A 15,259-nucleotide genomic window follows, 5' to 3' on the forward strand; every position below is an offset into this window, starting at 1 on the left:
TTTATATTTACTTTGCAACAAAGAAAGAGGATGTGATTAGGTTGCGATGTCACTATAAGTGTCAGTTAAAGGGAATTCCTATAGTTTTTTATGTGCATCTTTCTGCGCAGCCGACACTTTCTACGGAAAACTGAACTGAAGTCAACATTTGTTGAAACATGTTACAGACAGTCTTAAATATGAGGAATCTTAAATGAAATAACATGTTTGATAAGTTTTATCAGTAATCAAATGTTGATACTGGTTTATGTTGTATTGACAAGTATCATGCCTGACAGGTATCTTGCTATTTTTGTGGTTGTGTTCACATCGCATTTTAGTACAAAGACAGTGTTGTTCATATAATGTAAGATAATTGACTTAGTACTGATAAGACAATATCACCTTTCAGATTATTTAATATTCAATTATAGAAAGAATTAAGAATTAAAAAAAAAATTTAACTTCTAGCAGATATAGATGTATTCAATTTGGCCAGGTTCACGCCATTTTCCGTCCGAACAGGTGTTGTATTCTAGCGGTCTTAACATAAAATTTAGCCTGGTGACCTATACATTTTTAGCCATTTTTATGCTCACAATACAATTATCTATACACAAGAAAAACAGGAAAAATTCTATGAAAGAGTTTTTTTCAAAATCTAAAAAATTATTCTTCACTATGAGTATTTTTCACTGAAAAAAGTTCACAAAAGTAAATATGAAACAATATTTTTTTTATTTGTACTCATTATTGTGAGTATAGAGTATTACAAATATGATTATGATATCAAATAAGTATATAATAAAATCTGTAAAAAGAAAAAAACTTATTGTGCTGTCTTGCTATATATTTTGGTTGGTATTTATAAAAAAGCAGAAAATTATGAAAATGTTGAAAAATCGCTGGCAGTATCAGCAACAATGGTTGTGTTCAAAACAATTTTTTGAAAAAACAAGCCTGGTGACCTATTGTTTTTATTTGTTCATTGTTTTCAGCACAAATTTTCCTATCATATATGTGAAATTAAAACAAAAAATCTATGAAAGGAAACAAACTATAGGAATTATCTTTAAATCTACCAATTGCAAGAATAGTGTTAAATGCACTGTTCTTACCGATTTTGTGTCTAAAGCAAACATGATGCTAAAGAAACGAAAACAAAATAGACAGGAAAAAATCCAACTTGTATAAGACTTAAATTTACTGTTTGAATGAAAATTGTGAAACAATGTTTTGGATCATATACCGTAACAACACTGTTACAACAGAAGTACCTAATTTCTATTGTTGGAGTTTTGTTATTAGCCTGACCCAGAAGGTTTATCGAGTCTCTTATCTTATCAATTTTTATCAAGAATACTTTTTTGGGATTTAATCTTTAATTTTTTCTGTAATAAATGGCTATGGTCACTGCAGTAGCAATAATGGGCAACAATAAAAGAGAACAGTCATACAGTAATGCATGTGTTCGTTTTGGGTTTGGTTTTTAGCATATTTTCCACTTATGGACAGGGGCCGATGAATTTAACCAGTGTCCGTAGGTCTTCCACAAAACATCGAACGTACAGATCGGCTAATATATACTTGGCCAGGAAATCGAAAAGTACATATGGATTTCAATTGGAAACATAACTGCATATATTGCAGATTTTCCCTTAATCCTTTTTACTCAATGAAAACAACATATTAACAGAATGTAAATTGATAGAGTGTACATCGTCCTTATTCCTATCCAGCGTAGTCCAATGCAATGGGAAAGGAATATAATTTATATAGGTATAATTTATATAGGTTTTCTACAAAACAGACTACCACTGTTATGCATTGAATGGTTCTCAACTTGTTTTGTTTGATTTTCTAATTTCTACACATTGTTTTCAAAACGTTGACGCATATTATTATTGCTATTATTATTGTTATTATCATTAGTAGTATTATAGAACCCTTTTCAATACAAACCCTTTTCATGACAAACAATTTCAAAGGCGCTTTATATACAAAGGCTGCCACTCAGGGCGCCAGTCTATCCTTTACCAGTACAGATGCAGAGCGGTCTGACCAGAGGCACAGAGCCGCAAGAACGGAGAGAAAAGAACCATATCCGGCTAACTTAAATTATATCTTTGCGAATAGACAGTCTGGTTCTTAAATGGGACCGATGTGTAGGACCGAACACGCGAGGCCGTTTTTCCTATGTAGGATCACTACCGGCCGCTAGTTAGGTGAGAGGCACTCAGGTGTATTTAAGAAATTTCCAGTACCATATATACAGGCAGCAGGGACTTTACCATATGTACTGCGAATTGGTCTGGTATATTGTGATGGCGATTAGGTCGTATAAAGTCTCTCTACTTATATAATAATTTATAATCCGAACTTGAATCCTCGCGGATCTCACGTATGTTCTGAACTTAAATATATCACTTAACACAAAACTATCTCTATAAATTCGGTGTATCATTGAGATCCAGTCAATTTTCAGAGAGAGGAAATATAGCTGGTCTGGTCCCAATCAGTGAACTTCCGTAGGCCAGCTGGATGGCTTCCTCACATGAAGAATTTAACGCCCCGAGTGAGGTTCGAACCCACATCGATGAGGAGCAAGTGATTTGAAGTAAGCAACCTTCACCACTCAGACACGGAGGTCCCATAAACTGAATTAATAACTTAAAAAAATGTAACTGGCGAGTCTTTACATTTCATCACAATACCCAAGACATTAATTGTTTCTCATTAGTGTGAGCTATTCTCTGGGAAAACAAACTGACATTATATTTCAGTACCGGTATAATTCTGTAATACCTTCTGATTATGTTGTTTGAAGATGTACTTAACTGCCTTGAAAAAACATTTACAGGTTTATAATAATGCATTAGCAAGTACTTCGAAAAGGTAAACATTTGTGCAATGCTTATGTGTTTTACAATGGTACTATTATATAACTCGCACTAACTAGAACATAGCTGACGAAACAATACAAAAAAATATATTACTTTTTCAACGGCATACTGCTTTATGAAGTGACTCGGTACTCTTCATATTAAGTCAATCAGCCACTTCCGTTATTATGAACCTATGTTTAATAGACCATCGCTAACTAGTTACAGTTGGACTCTACGCTTCCCTCTTTGATTGTGTCTGACGAAAGAGTGGGAGGACTCTATGATTAGCAGTTTTTAAATTCTACCAGGACTGAACTGTTTTGATATCTGTCTTCTGGCCTGTTTCGTCGGGCCCTTAAGGGTGTTTCTCTTGTTGCTCTGTCTTCTGAAAAGGCATTGAGTACATACATATTTTGGTTCTAAAGGTTTGCTTTTTATATTTTTATACACGAGCATTTTTGTGTTTTACATGCCATGCCTTTTTGTTTCCATTACGTGTGTTAGAGATTCACCTGAAGGGGATTACTTTTACTTACACTGTCCCGTGTCTTTGGAACATGGTGGGGGTAAGAGTAAGGTTGGGTGCGCACCATAAACATCGGGGCTCGAACCCACAACCTCCGGGTTGAGCACATTGATCTCCATTTTGAACGCTAACACTGTTACAATAATAATGAACACCGTCTATCTGTTTCGCAGTCTAAATACAAACAAAATAACCTTTCGTTGAATACCAGAAAGACAATTGTTTTTTGTTGTGGTGTTAAATGAGGTAATACTTCACAGATTTCAGATACCCTAATTTTGTCCGTATTATATATGTGTGGAAGTAATAGTGCACACGCATCGTAGAAAAATAGTGCTAAGAAATTGGTTTATTATCATTACGGATGCAGCTCATTAACATCTTACAGAAGAGCACTTGCAGGCTAATTGAGTAAATTAATTGCATGTAATGTTCGTGATGTTTTGTTAATAAAACAATTTGCTAATATTTAGAGGACTAAACCACACAGTTCATATTAATGGCAATTCATCAAATACTATGTCACCCCCTTTAGACAACGTACATTCCTGAATCTTAGCCCTTAGATTTTTTACTTAACTTTTTCGATAAACACACTCATCTTTACAAGAAAAATGATTCAAGGGAATGGCAGCTAAACATGATTTTAGTTCATTATAGCTGCATGTTATCTTCAGGTTATTTAAGGAGTTAATTCTACCTCTTCACACTTCTGTATCTACATAAAATCTTACACAATCTCACAAATATATTATTCAATAGGAAAGTTAGCAACTAAAATGCAATGCACTGTAGCTGAATCCAGTATAACATACTTTCCATTACAAAAAGTCTAAAAGAAGATCACTTTGAAGCATAGAATGCAATCAAGCAATTTAATAGCATAATCAATTTTATTGAATTTGTCCAAGAGAGGTTATGGACTGTGCAGCACCCCTCACAACCCCTAGCACAAGTTACATAGATCTTGAATGGACCAGAAAACATGACAACGCTGAATCAGAGTACGGGAAACATTTTTAGCAATTGTGCGCAATCCACCTGTTTAGGAATATAGAAGATAAAAGTTGTTTTGTAGTCAACTTTACTTTCAGTTTCAATTAATGTGTTGAAGCCATGAAATGACATGTATAGACGCACGATATTATATCGCCTTTTCTCTGTTATCAGATATTGTCCTTCTCTGTCGTATCAGGATTAACTTTGCAGATCTGGCTGTCCTAAAGAAAATATTCGAAATCAATTTTTCATGCATAAACCGTGATTATTAAACGCGAGACAAATTCAAAACTTCCTGATTTCGTTTGCACTTATGATTGCGCCATGAATATGCATTACAAATATTTTGATGACTTATTTCGCCTTTAGTTATATTGCAAACAAGAGAAACTGTAACTAAAGACAATGCAACAAAGTCATCAAAACACTTCATTCTGATTAAATCTTATTAGATTTTATTGTAGTCTAAACAAGCTTACATTGCTTGATTCGATTTCCGTCTGAAATAAACAACTGTCCCTCAAAACATGCCCATGTACTTACTCGCCAATAAAAGTGTCATTAAAAAATACAATATTTCACTATATATTTACGCATAAACACACTGTTCAAAAATATTACGTACAGTTTGTTTAAATTTTGGTTAAATTGCATAAGGTTGAATTCAACGACTGGCCGCCTAGTTTAAAAGGTTGTGATATTTTGGCTCATCAAATAAAGGTATTGCCATTGCCAAATAATAGTGACTGTCCTCTACGACATCTGATCAAATGTAAATGCGTAATGAATACCTCTTTATATAAAGGCCATGGGGTAAAGCATTAATGATCAAAGAAATGAGATATATTTACATGTGTTACTCACGTGTCAGTTTGAAGATACACAGGTGTAGCAATTTAAAATAAGGGTAAAATGCATTCCATAACTATAACAGTATATTTAAATAAATTCCACATTAACTTCTTTCCAATAAAATGCTTGCTCAGCTCGATCCTATTATACTTCCAAATTATTCAGTGTTTTCTAGTCAATCTCCTCAAAACAACAATACAAATTATGCACAGGCATACACAATTAAACCTCACAGTTTCATCGCCAGTATAGACCGCTGCCACACTGACTAACAAATTTCAAGCTTTCATATTCCAATATTTCCTTATTACATCATAGCAGAAAATTGTCCAATATTTTTGCATGACGTAAAACTATGTCTTGCATCTTTAAAATTATTTCTGATTATCTGTGCATCAGAAGACAACAATCCTATGAAAATCCGTCAAAATCCTATAAAGCGAGTAAAAGTTTGAAAAAATGCCAACTGATTCTAAAATGTATTTTTGTATTAAATAATACGACTGTTCACCTGACTATGTTAAAATATATTGTATATTAAATTTTTTTGATTAATGATCAGTATGCTCATGACTTTATTTATGAATTGAACATGTATTAATTTTTTTATAATTGTGATCATTCTCAGACCAATATTCAATGTAAGTTTAGATGCTGTCTCTTGGCGCTGCCGAGTATCAGTGCAAAATATCACAAGTTTTGGCAGATAGTAGTGAAGTCGACAACCATTCCGATTGCTCTTCCGGCACGAACCTATAATCATATAATTAGGTATGACAGTTACGCAGTCCGTCTACCTCAATGATTGATGAAAGTGATATCAATGTGTGTTTTATAGGTATAAGGCTACATATACAGCGGATGGTTCAGTAAAGCTGTTTACAGCTATCTCTAATGATTACAGAAATCTATTTGGTCTGTTACCATAAACAATATGTGCAGGCATTGTAAATGGAATGACACTTCACTGAGCAGTTTGTTTTTTGTCTATACATTTGTTTTTTTTATATATATACCTACGAATTTTCAGGCTGAAATACAACATGTATTTGACTAACGAATACAAAATTGACTAACGAATACAAAAGCCCGCATTCAAGAGCAATCGGAAACAGAAAAATCTTCAATAGCTGAAATACGTGCTTAAGTTGTGAGGTAAAATATTCGTAATGATCGCATTTTGACGTTCCATGGGTCAAAATGCACCGTTTCAAACAGGATTTAGTCTTAATTACCTAAAAATTAAAGAAATGGCTAATATTACACTTGAAATAAGTATATGTATAAAATAAAAGGGTCATTAAATCTGTACCCTTTTCTTCGAATAAACATTAAGCTTCGTGGATTTTGCCAGGTGGGATCTCAATTGGCAAAATCTACCCGAGCCGAATATGCAATAACAGATCAAGGTACTGTTTTAGTAACTGTATTATACTATAGACGATAAGTCAATGATACAGAATTTGGTACCTGTATTCATTTGATCTCCATAAATCATCTTTTGCAAAGAATAAGGCTACATTTCTCTCTGGTAATTTCGATAAATCCTTTTTACTAGCTGCACTGATAAATTATTGTATGTGGACCTGTGACGAAGTTTGTACCATCTCCTTTTTATTGAACAATATTTACACCATGTTTCATTCAAGTAATTTTTCCCATGGGAACAAAGTATTTATCCCGTTTCATTTTTTTTTACTTTTCATTAAAAGGGTTTTATATTGAGCCTTTCTTCAGATACGCCAACAGACATTTTGCAGCATTTAGAAATAAACCAAGCTATCCGGGCGATGTTTCTCATATGGATGTTTCCTTTTTTGCCCAGCTGGTGGATATTACTTATCCAAGGGAGTCCAAGTTAAATAAACCTGATGATTTGAATATTGCCTCTTCATTTTTAGACTTACATCTCTCCATTTATGACAATGTTATGCATACCAAAAGTTATGATAAGAGGAATAATTTTAATTTTAAAATTGTAAATTTCCCCAACGTGGATGGAGATGTACTTTGGCATCATGTTATGGAATATACTTCTCAGTTACTTCAATTTGCCAGAGTGTGCAGTCATGTTGAGACCTTCAATGAATGTAATAAATATGTTATATATCAGCTTCTGCAGGAATTACAAATTACCTCAATATTTAATTTTTTTTACTAAATTGTAATATCGTAATTCAGATGGATTTTAAAATTAAAGACAGCTTTGCGAGAAAGTATATCAAACCTATTTCTTAAGGAGATTTTGTTTACAAACTCCTTAATATTCTGGGTCACGACAATTTTCCAACTGTATTTGGTAAAGTTTTAAAACGTTTTATTAAAAGCGATTATGTATCAACTGTTTTGAGACACATCGCATGTTTATGTTCAAACTATTTCCTCTTTATTTTTTTTCTGACGGAACAGGGGGAGGATTCTGTGAAAGATAGTTCTTAAATCCCAACGGGACTGAACTGTTTCGATATTTATGTCATAGGGAAAGGCAATGTTGTTTTTATGTTATTTCCGTCTTCTAGAATTTCTTAAATCTTTTAGTGAAAGACTTTTCAAAATCGGCATAAAAATTAAAAAGTTATGAGCATGTCAATATTTTATCACAATGGCGGCCATTTTGTCTCCATGGCAACAAAAACAAATGGCGGATTTATTAAGTTTCTAGATACTTATTTGAACTGTATTTACTTATTTCTGTAAAATAATTTCTGTACTCTTTACCAGCTATATTGAATGAAATTACCATTAGTAGTTAGATACATGGGGTTTTTGGCATTTTAACCTCCCCCCCCTGACCTTTTGACCCTTGGTCAGGACTGGTCAATGCCGGACAATTCAAAAACCACAGGTTTTATTTAAATTTTGTAAATACCTCTGTTTTAACTTGAAAAGGTATTAACAAACCAAAAAAAACCCTATTTTATATAAATTTTATACAAAATATTTTCATTAAAAAGTCATAAGAAACTTTAAAACCCATACTGAAAAAACAAGTAGCTTTTTTCATAACCTCTTAATACATGTAAACACTCAGCAACTACGTTTAAATCAGGAAGTAGAGACCCATATTTATCCACTCGAGAGAACTTCCGCATTGCTAAACGTTCTATCATAATCGTGACTGTGTTATTGCATCAGATTTATGAACTTAGGTACGCCATTTTGAACAGTTATAACAAAGGATATGTCTTATAAAATTAAATAATTAAAGAAAGGACTTATACAGAAAATGATTATTTGAGACTTTTACAAAGATAACTGTAAGATACTATATTCAGAGGATGGATACAACAGCACGATGTAAGAATAGAATTGCTATACTGTGAAAAATATTCTGGAATTTGGATAAAAACGGACTTATTGAAAAAAACAATTGATCAATTAATAAAATCGAATAAAAAGGTATTGATTTTAGACTCTAAAAAAATGGAATATGTGAATATTATTGAGAAACGAAAAGAAACGATTTAGTACCGTACACAGCAGGACATTCACCAAATGGTGTTAATATTGTATCAAACGACACACTAGGACTTTCTTGTAGTTAAAATCCATACAACGGAAAGATTGAAGGAATGAAACTTTATTTCCGAGTAGTTATTAAACCGTAGGATTGTTCTACAATCACACGCATGACTGAACATTATTATACTTTCACGTTGTAAGAATCACTCAACCGTATGATTGTTCTACAATCACACGCATGATTGAACATTACTTAACGTTTATGTTATTGAAATCACTCAACCGTATGATTGTTCTACAATCACACGCATGGTTGAATATACGCTTTTGGGAGTAGTATGGAGTGTAACGGTTATGATACATTTTTGTTAGTAGTAAAGAATATTACGTTCTTGATACATTTTAACTCATTTTATTAAAATAATTTTAATTGTTTGTTCATTATGTTTTACATTGTTTAAACTCTCAATTTTTTATACTAAATCATAAATTTAATATCATTGTGTAACATTTTAATGAAAAATAAACAATAATAACCACAAAATGTGTTTGTTTTGTCTTGATATTGTATGTTTTTAAAACTTTTAATCCAAAAGCTGTTTCTATATGGATACAGGTTCGTCGATATGTAGAATTTGATGTAACTACCCATCAAAAGCATAAATGTTACTTCTGTAGTGCAAATCTCATAAGGAGAATTCAAACTTTATCCCTGTTTAGAAAAAATTAATTTTTTTCTAAAACATAGATATTAACCTATCAGTGTAAAAGTCCTCAGCTGCCCCAGCTTTTTTAAATTTTTACATTATCAAATATATCAAAAAAAAAACATCATCCTGGGGCTATAATTTCGCCACCTAAATATAAAATGTGATATTGGGCTTTTAGTCGGTTTACCCGGGTTTCACCTATGGACTTGTACCCTTAATAAAATCTTAATTCTATTATATAAGTTCCGGTTTTTCTGACTAAAAACCCACACCACTCAAAAGCATAATTAGTACATCTTTTTTATTATTTTTGGTCTTTTGAGTATAAAATCTTTATAAACTACGATAATTCCAGGTCTTATTCAATATATTTAAATAGTTCAGATCGGCCATATTTTTATATGTTGGAAATATATCCAGCACCACGACGGTCAAAATACTTTTTCATTGTATTTTAATCAAAAGGAGATTATAATAGTTTTCAAAGAGAAAACTTCATGTCTCATTTCCCTCTACCCTTTTTTCTATTTTCCTGTCTTTCTTTTTAAGTTTAAGAATTATTTCAGCTAAATCATCAAGTCGTTTGTTGTAGCAACTTCAGAAGCAGATAGATTGTCAACAGTATTCTTTGTTCTAGCTAACTGTGTTTCTTGTTTAAAAAACATTTTTACTTTTGTAATTTCTTGGGTATTAGTGGTAATTTCTTCGACATTAGCGGTTATTGCTTTAGTATTAGCAGAAAATTACTTGGGTATTAGCAGTGATTGATTCTCCTTGTTTATCTGATATTTTAACTACAGAGCCCCAATTCATTTATTATTTTTTTTAATTTGATCATTAATTATCTTAATTGCTTCAGTATTAGCAGTAATTAACTCTCCTTGTTTAACTGATTTTCAACTACAAAGTCCAGTTCATTTTTATGTTCTTCAACTTTAGCATTAAATTCTTTAAAATATCTTCTTTGAAATTTTTTTTTGTAATATTACTTAATTCTGCATTTTTTTAAATTGTGACGGTTGTCAACAATACTAACCCAAATTTTCGAATTTGTTTTTTAAAGCCCATCTATTTTAGAATTGAGCCTTTTTTAAAGTCCTCTAATGCCGTATCATGGTCATACCTCTTTGTAAAAAGTGCTTTTCCAAATCAGATTTATTTTCTGCAGTTTATTTAATTTAATTTAATAAATCTTTTTGTTATTTTCAGTTTTCATATTTATTTATTTATTTCTGTTCTGATTTTAACGGGATTCATATTTTGTAACTTTTCTCAGCTTTCATTTCTTCTTCAATTTTACCTTGTAATTGATAATTAATAATAAATTCTTTTTAAAATCTTTTTTTTAAATTTCTTCAATATTTTTTACTTCTTCTTCTAATGTCTGTTTTATAGATTTGATGTCTTCAAGATTATAGTCATCATTCCCACTTTGAACTTTTTTAAAACATAAATCTTTCTTGAAACTAAAATCGGTGGTTTATCTGGTTTTTCCTAAGTTGATTATTTTATTACCTCCCATATCTAATGCTCTGTTCATTGTGTTATCAAGTTCCTTATTTTGTGAAGATATGATTCCATGTCCTTTCTAAGCTTTTGTATTGTTTTTTAGTACTAATCACTTAAATAAATATCAAATTTAACTTTACTTATACTTTCGGGTTCACTTATTTGTTCTATATTATTAAAAACTCCCATTAAAAAAAATTTAATTATATATTACCAGTAAAGTTTTTTTTTAAAAACTTCCTTGGTTTGTAAATATATAAGAAATCATATTTTTTTTGATTTTTTTGCATTAGCAAAAGAATCACGATCTATTTTTTTGTTATTACAAACCCTACCATTTTCCGTTTTACCTGGACTTTCAAATAAATATAGTGTGAACAGTTAATTCGAATATCTTTTGGGTTTTTAGTAAGACTGACTTAAATAAATAACACAACAGTTTTTGTGCGTCCTTGAATAAAGTATTTTGTTTATTTCATTTTGAACTTTTTTATCTTCACATACAAAATCATCAAATATTATACTTTTTGTTTTTGATCAAGATTCTCAAAAGGGTTTCAATTTGCTTGGGATCAGCTGAATATTCAAGTATTTCATTTGGATCTACTTTAAAATTTTTTTGCAATTTGGTTTAAATTGTTAATTAAATCCTGATATTTATTTTGTTCTAGGTTTTTAGCATATAAGTATAATTTATCATAATATATAAGAGGTTTTTGAAGTTATGCATTAAGTATTTGTTTTTTCCAGATCCAGACGACCACATATTAACTTTCTAAAACATGAATCTGGCATAAAAGGATAAAATTGTTTAAAGTTATTGGTTTATCATTTTTGTATCATAATTTGGAATTTCCATTTATATAATATTCCCATTATTTTACATTATTTACAATATCTACTTTATTTTACATTATTTTACATTATCTTATATTATTATATAAATGCAATCAAAACTTAATGAAATAAGAATAAGAAAAACATTAGTGGGGCAAAAGATGAGAGTTCTTAGAAAAGAAATAATGAGAGAAAAATAAGAAAAGCTAAAAAATCGGGTTTTTGTTTTACTGAAATTTATAAGCCAATTACTGAAAAAATAGAAAGTCAAAAAAGAAACAAATTATCAAGTCAATTAAAGTTTACCTGGAATAAAACAAAAATTACGTTACTAGGTGATGAAATGAAAGCCCTACAACATACCAGGGTTTACCACAGCTATTCCAAGAACCCCCACCATTATTACCCTCAAACCGGCACCCTATACACCCAATAATGGGGAGATGAACCTGTTGGATGGGTTCCTCAAGATGAACTTAAAGATTAGAAGTTCGGAAGAGAAAAGATGGGAATAACTGAAGAATCAGAAGAATTTCCTGAAGAATCAGAAGAATTAGAAGAATTTGAGGCAAATTTAGATTAAATATCGATAAAGATGTATTGTCAGTTTGGGACTTACCTGTATTATCAGAGTTAGCAATAAACAAAGATAAAGATGATTGGAAAAAAAAAGAAAAGGGGTTTACCGAAAGATTAAAGAAATGTACTCGTAGAATAAATGAACACAGGAAAAAAAATCCAGATGAAAAAATTACTTTAAAGATGCAGAACCTATGCTGCAGGTGAGTATGTTTCGGATTTTAAAAACAGACAAAGAAAATCTTAAAAGATATGGTGAACGCTTATCAAAAATGATTAATGACTCAGAGGTATTTGGAAAAGGAATAAGATATCATAACCCATATAAAGTTTCACCAAATAGACAATATGGTAATTTAATTAAAAACTTAAAATAAACTTTATGGTCAAAATAAATTAATTGCTAAGGATAGAATAACTGGAAGGAAGAAATTTTAACACTAAAGTAGATGAGTTTTAATTTGATCTAATTAATAAAAGATATAACAATAATAAAAAATTTCAATTCATTTCAAGAAAAATTTTCAAAAAATTTAAACAGAAAATCAGGATTACCTATCAATAAAAGATCTATGAAATTTAAAAAAAAGTAATTAGGGGTTTGAAGGTTATGACGTTTGTCCATGTAATCCAAAAGAATTGGTTGATGACTTGGAGTTAATTTGTGGTTCATTGATGCTGGAAATAATAATGAAGGACTAAAAAATGAAGGTATTAGAAAAATTTGATGAATATTAAAAATGAATTCACTCTTACCAGAACAACATGAAAAGTTATATAAAATTATTTTTCTTGAATATATAAATGGAACAAAAATAGTATTAAGTTCTGAAACTTAAAGATAATAAAAATAAACCGAGTGATTTTACAATTAGATTTAGTCGTTCTTTAATTTTAGATAAAATAAAACTTATGTTGTTGGTTTGGATAGTATTAACCCTATGACCTACTCTTGGCATAATATTAGGGGATGAATATGATAATAAAAGAATTCGTTAAAATAATGGTAAGGATTGGAAAGATATCATATTTACAAATGGTTCTTACAGTTACCAGTATTAATAATTATATTAGGGAAACATTAATAAGTAATGGTGATTATGAATTTTAAATCAAAAAATTGCTCCAATAAGTTTTGGAATTTGATTTAAGTATTTTTAAGATTTGATTTCAATTACAGATAATTTTATGTTGGATTTTAAAAATGTCAAATTTTCATACATTGCTTGGTTTTGAGAAAAAGCTTTAAGAAATACTGAAGGGGGAACTAAAACACCAAAAAAATAACTAACTCTGTGGATACAATTTACATTCATTGTGATCTTATTGATAATTCACTTGTTGAGGGTTTAATTTTCAGTGATATTATCTATGCTTTAAGTCCCTGCAGATTTAACAAGAGCTTATCCTTTTACAAAAGAACCACAAAGAGTTGGATATTCTGAAATTAATAAATTATTAAAAATTTTCAATTAGAATATATATTTACAGATGAAATTTGGTAGAATAATTAATTTTAATGAGGTTTGAAACAAGTTTTACACTAATTTTTAAAAGAAATTAATAAAACTAAAGTTTTAAAACTTTTTTAATGAAATTAAAAATTTTAGTTTTTTATTAATGTACAAAAAAGTTTATGCAAAAAAATAAAGGAATATTTATTTATTTTGATGCTCACACAGGAAAAGAAACATACACGGAACAGGTATCTTTTGACACTTTAACGAAAATTGTTTTCAGCGGGGGTTGCATCTTCAATTACACAGCTGGAAAAAAAGCTTTGGAAACAGCAGGAAAAGCAGCACTTGAAAGTGGAACGAAAAGGTTGGAACAGAAGTTGGAAATTTAGCGCAGCTAAAATTGTTGAAAAACAAAAAAAGAAACCTCCCTCCGCATTTGGGTTTAATTAATTCCCAAAGGGAAATTTACAAGAAAAGAATAATAGTAAAAATAATGATAATGAGGGGATATTCATATGAGAATAAATAGAATATTTCAGGACTGGACATAATGCCGTGCTGGAACTTCAGCTCAACAAAAACGTTTTAACAGATTAATTTATAAAAAAAAAATAATATATAATATATACATGTTAGAAAAAAAGAATATTGTGAAAGATATGAATTAACCCTATTCAATTAGATACAGCATTAAAAATCTGTCCTGGGAAAATAATGTTAAACAAAAAAAAAAAACGGTTATCACTTTACCCAAATTTAAAGATAGAAGTTCATTTTTGATTTGGATTAATGGCTATTTTGAAGTAGTTTTAAAGTAAATAAGCTTTCTATGGTAATAATTACGTTTATGGAGATCAAATTGCTTTAATTAATAATGCAGCTTCATTAATTATCAGTTAGTGGTTTTAAAAAAAATGGAAAAATTGTTTATGATTGTATAAATTTATATAAGGTAGTAAATGTAAAGAGTTTGGTTGAACTATCTGAAGATTATGCAAAATCAAATGGAACAAATGAGTTTATTTATTTAGATACTACTGCTACTGCTGCCGCTGTAATAATTCGGGTTTTGCTTTAGGAAATTATTAATCCAAGGTGGTGCTGAGGTAAATGCTAAGAAATTTCCCTTAAATAATTTTCATTTTTTCAGGGTTTAGAAAACTAATATTTTACCTCCAAGTCAATTCAAATAACACTGCAGCTGACAGATGATGATGAATTAATTTTTAGAGCTAAACTGCTGATCCAGGTAGGGTAATTGTAACAAAATTAATTCTATTGTTCCACGTTTAATTTTTAATGAATTTGGGTTTGATCTAATTACTACTGAAAGATTTAAAAAAGCAAGATGGTCTACCTTAGGGAAAAAGGTGACACAATCAACTGATACACAACAAACTAATATAACTTTTAGAATAACAGCCGGTGTAACAAAACCACAACATGTATTTGTTTATTTAC

The 15,259-nt window shown here is 30.3% G+C and overlaps 1 long non-coding RNA gene across 1 annotated transcript in view; it reads right to left on the bottom strand.

Moving 5' to 3' along the window:
- Positions 1-5,987, bottom strand: part of LOC123531291 (uncharacterized) — an 89,778-nt gene extending 83,791 nt beyond the window's left edge. The window contains exon 1 of the long non-coding RNA XR_006682389.2: positions 5,254-5,987. This is a non-coding gene — a long non-coding RNA (uncharacterized LOC123531291). The remainder of the gene's footprint in view (positions 1-5,253) is intronic.
- Between the last annotated feature and the right edge of the window lie 9,272 nt (positions 5,988-15,259).

This window comes from Mercenaria mercenaria, chromosome 11, assembly GCF_021730395.1.
Source record: "Mercenaria mercenaria strain notata chromosome 11, MADL_Memer_1, whole genome shotgun sequence".
In the NCBI taxonomy this organism is placed as follows: Eukaryota; Metazoa; Mollusca; class Bivalvia; order Venerida; family Veneridae; genus Mercenaria; species Mercenaria mercenaria.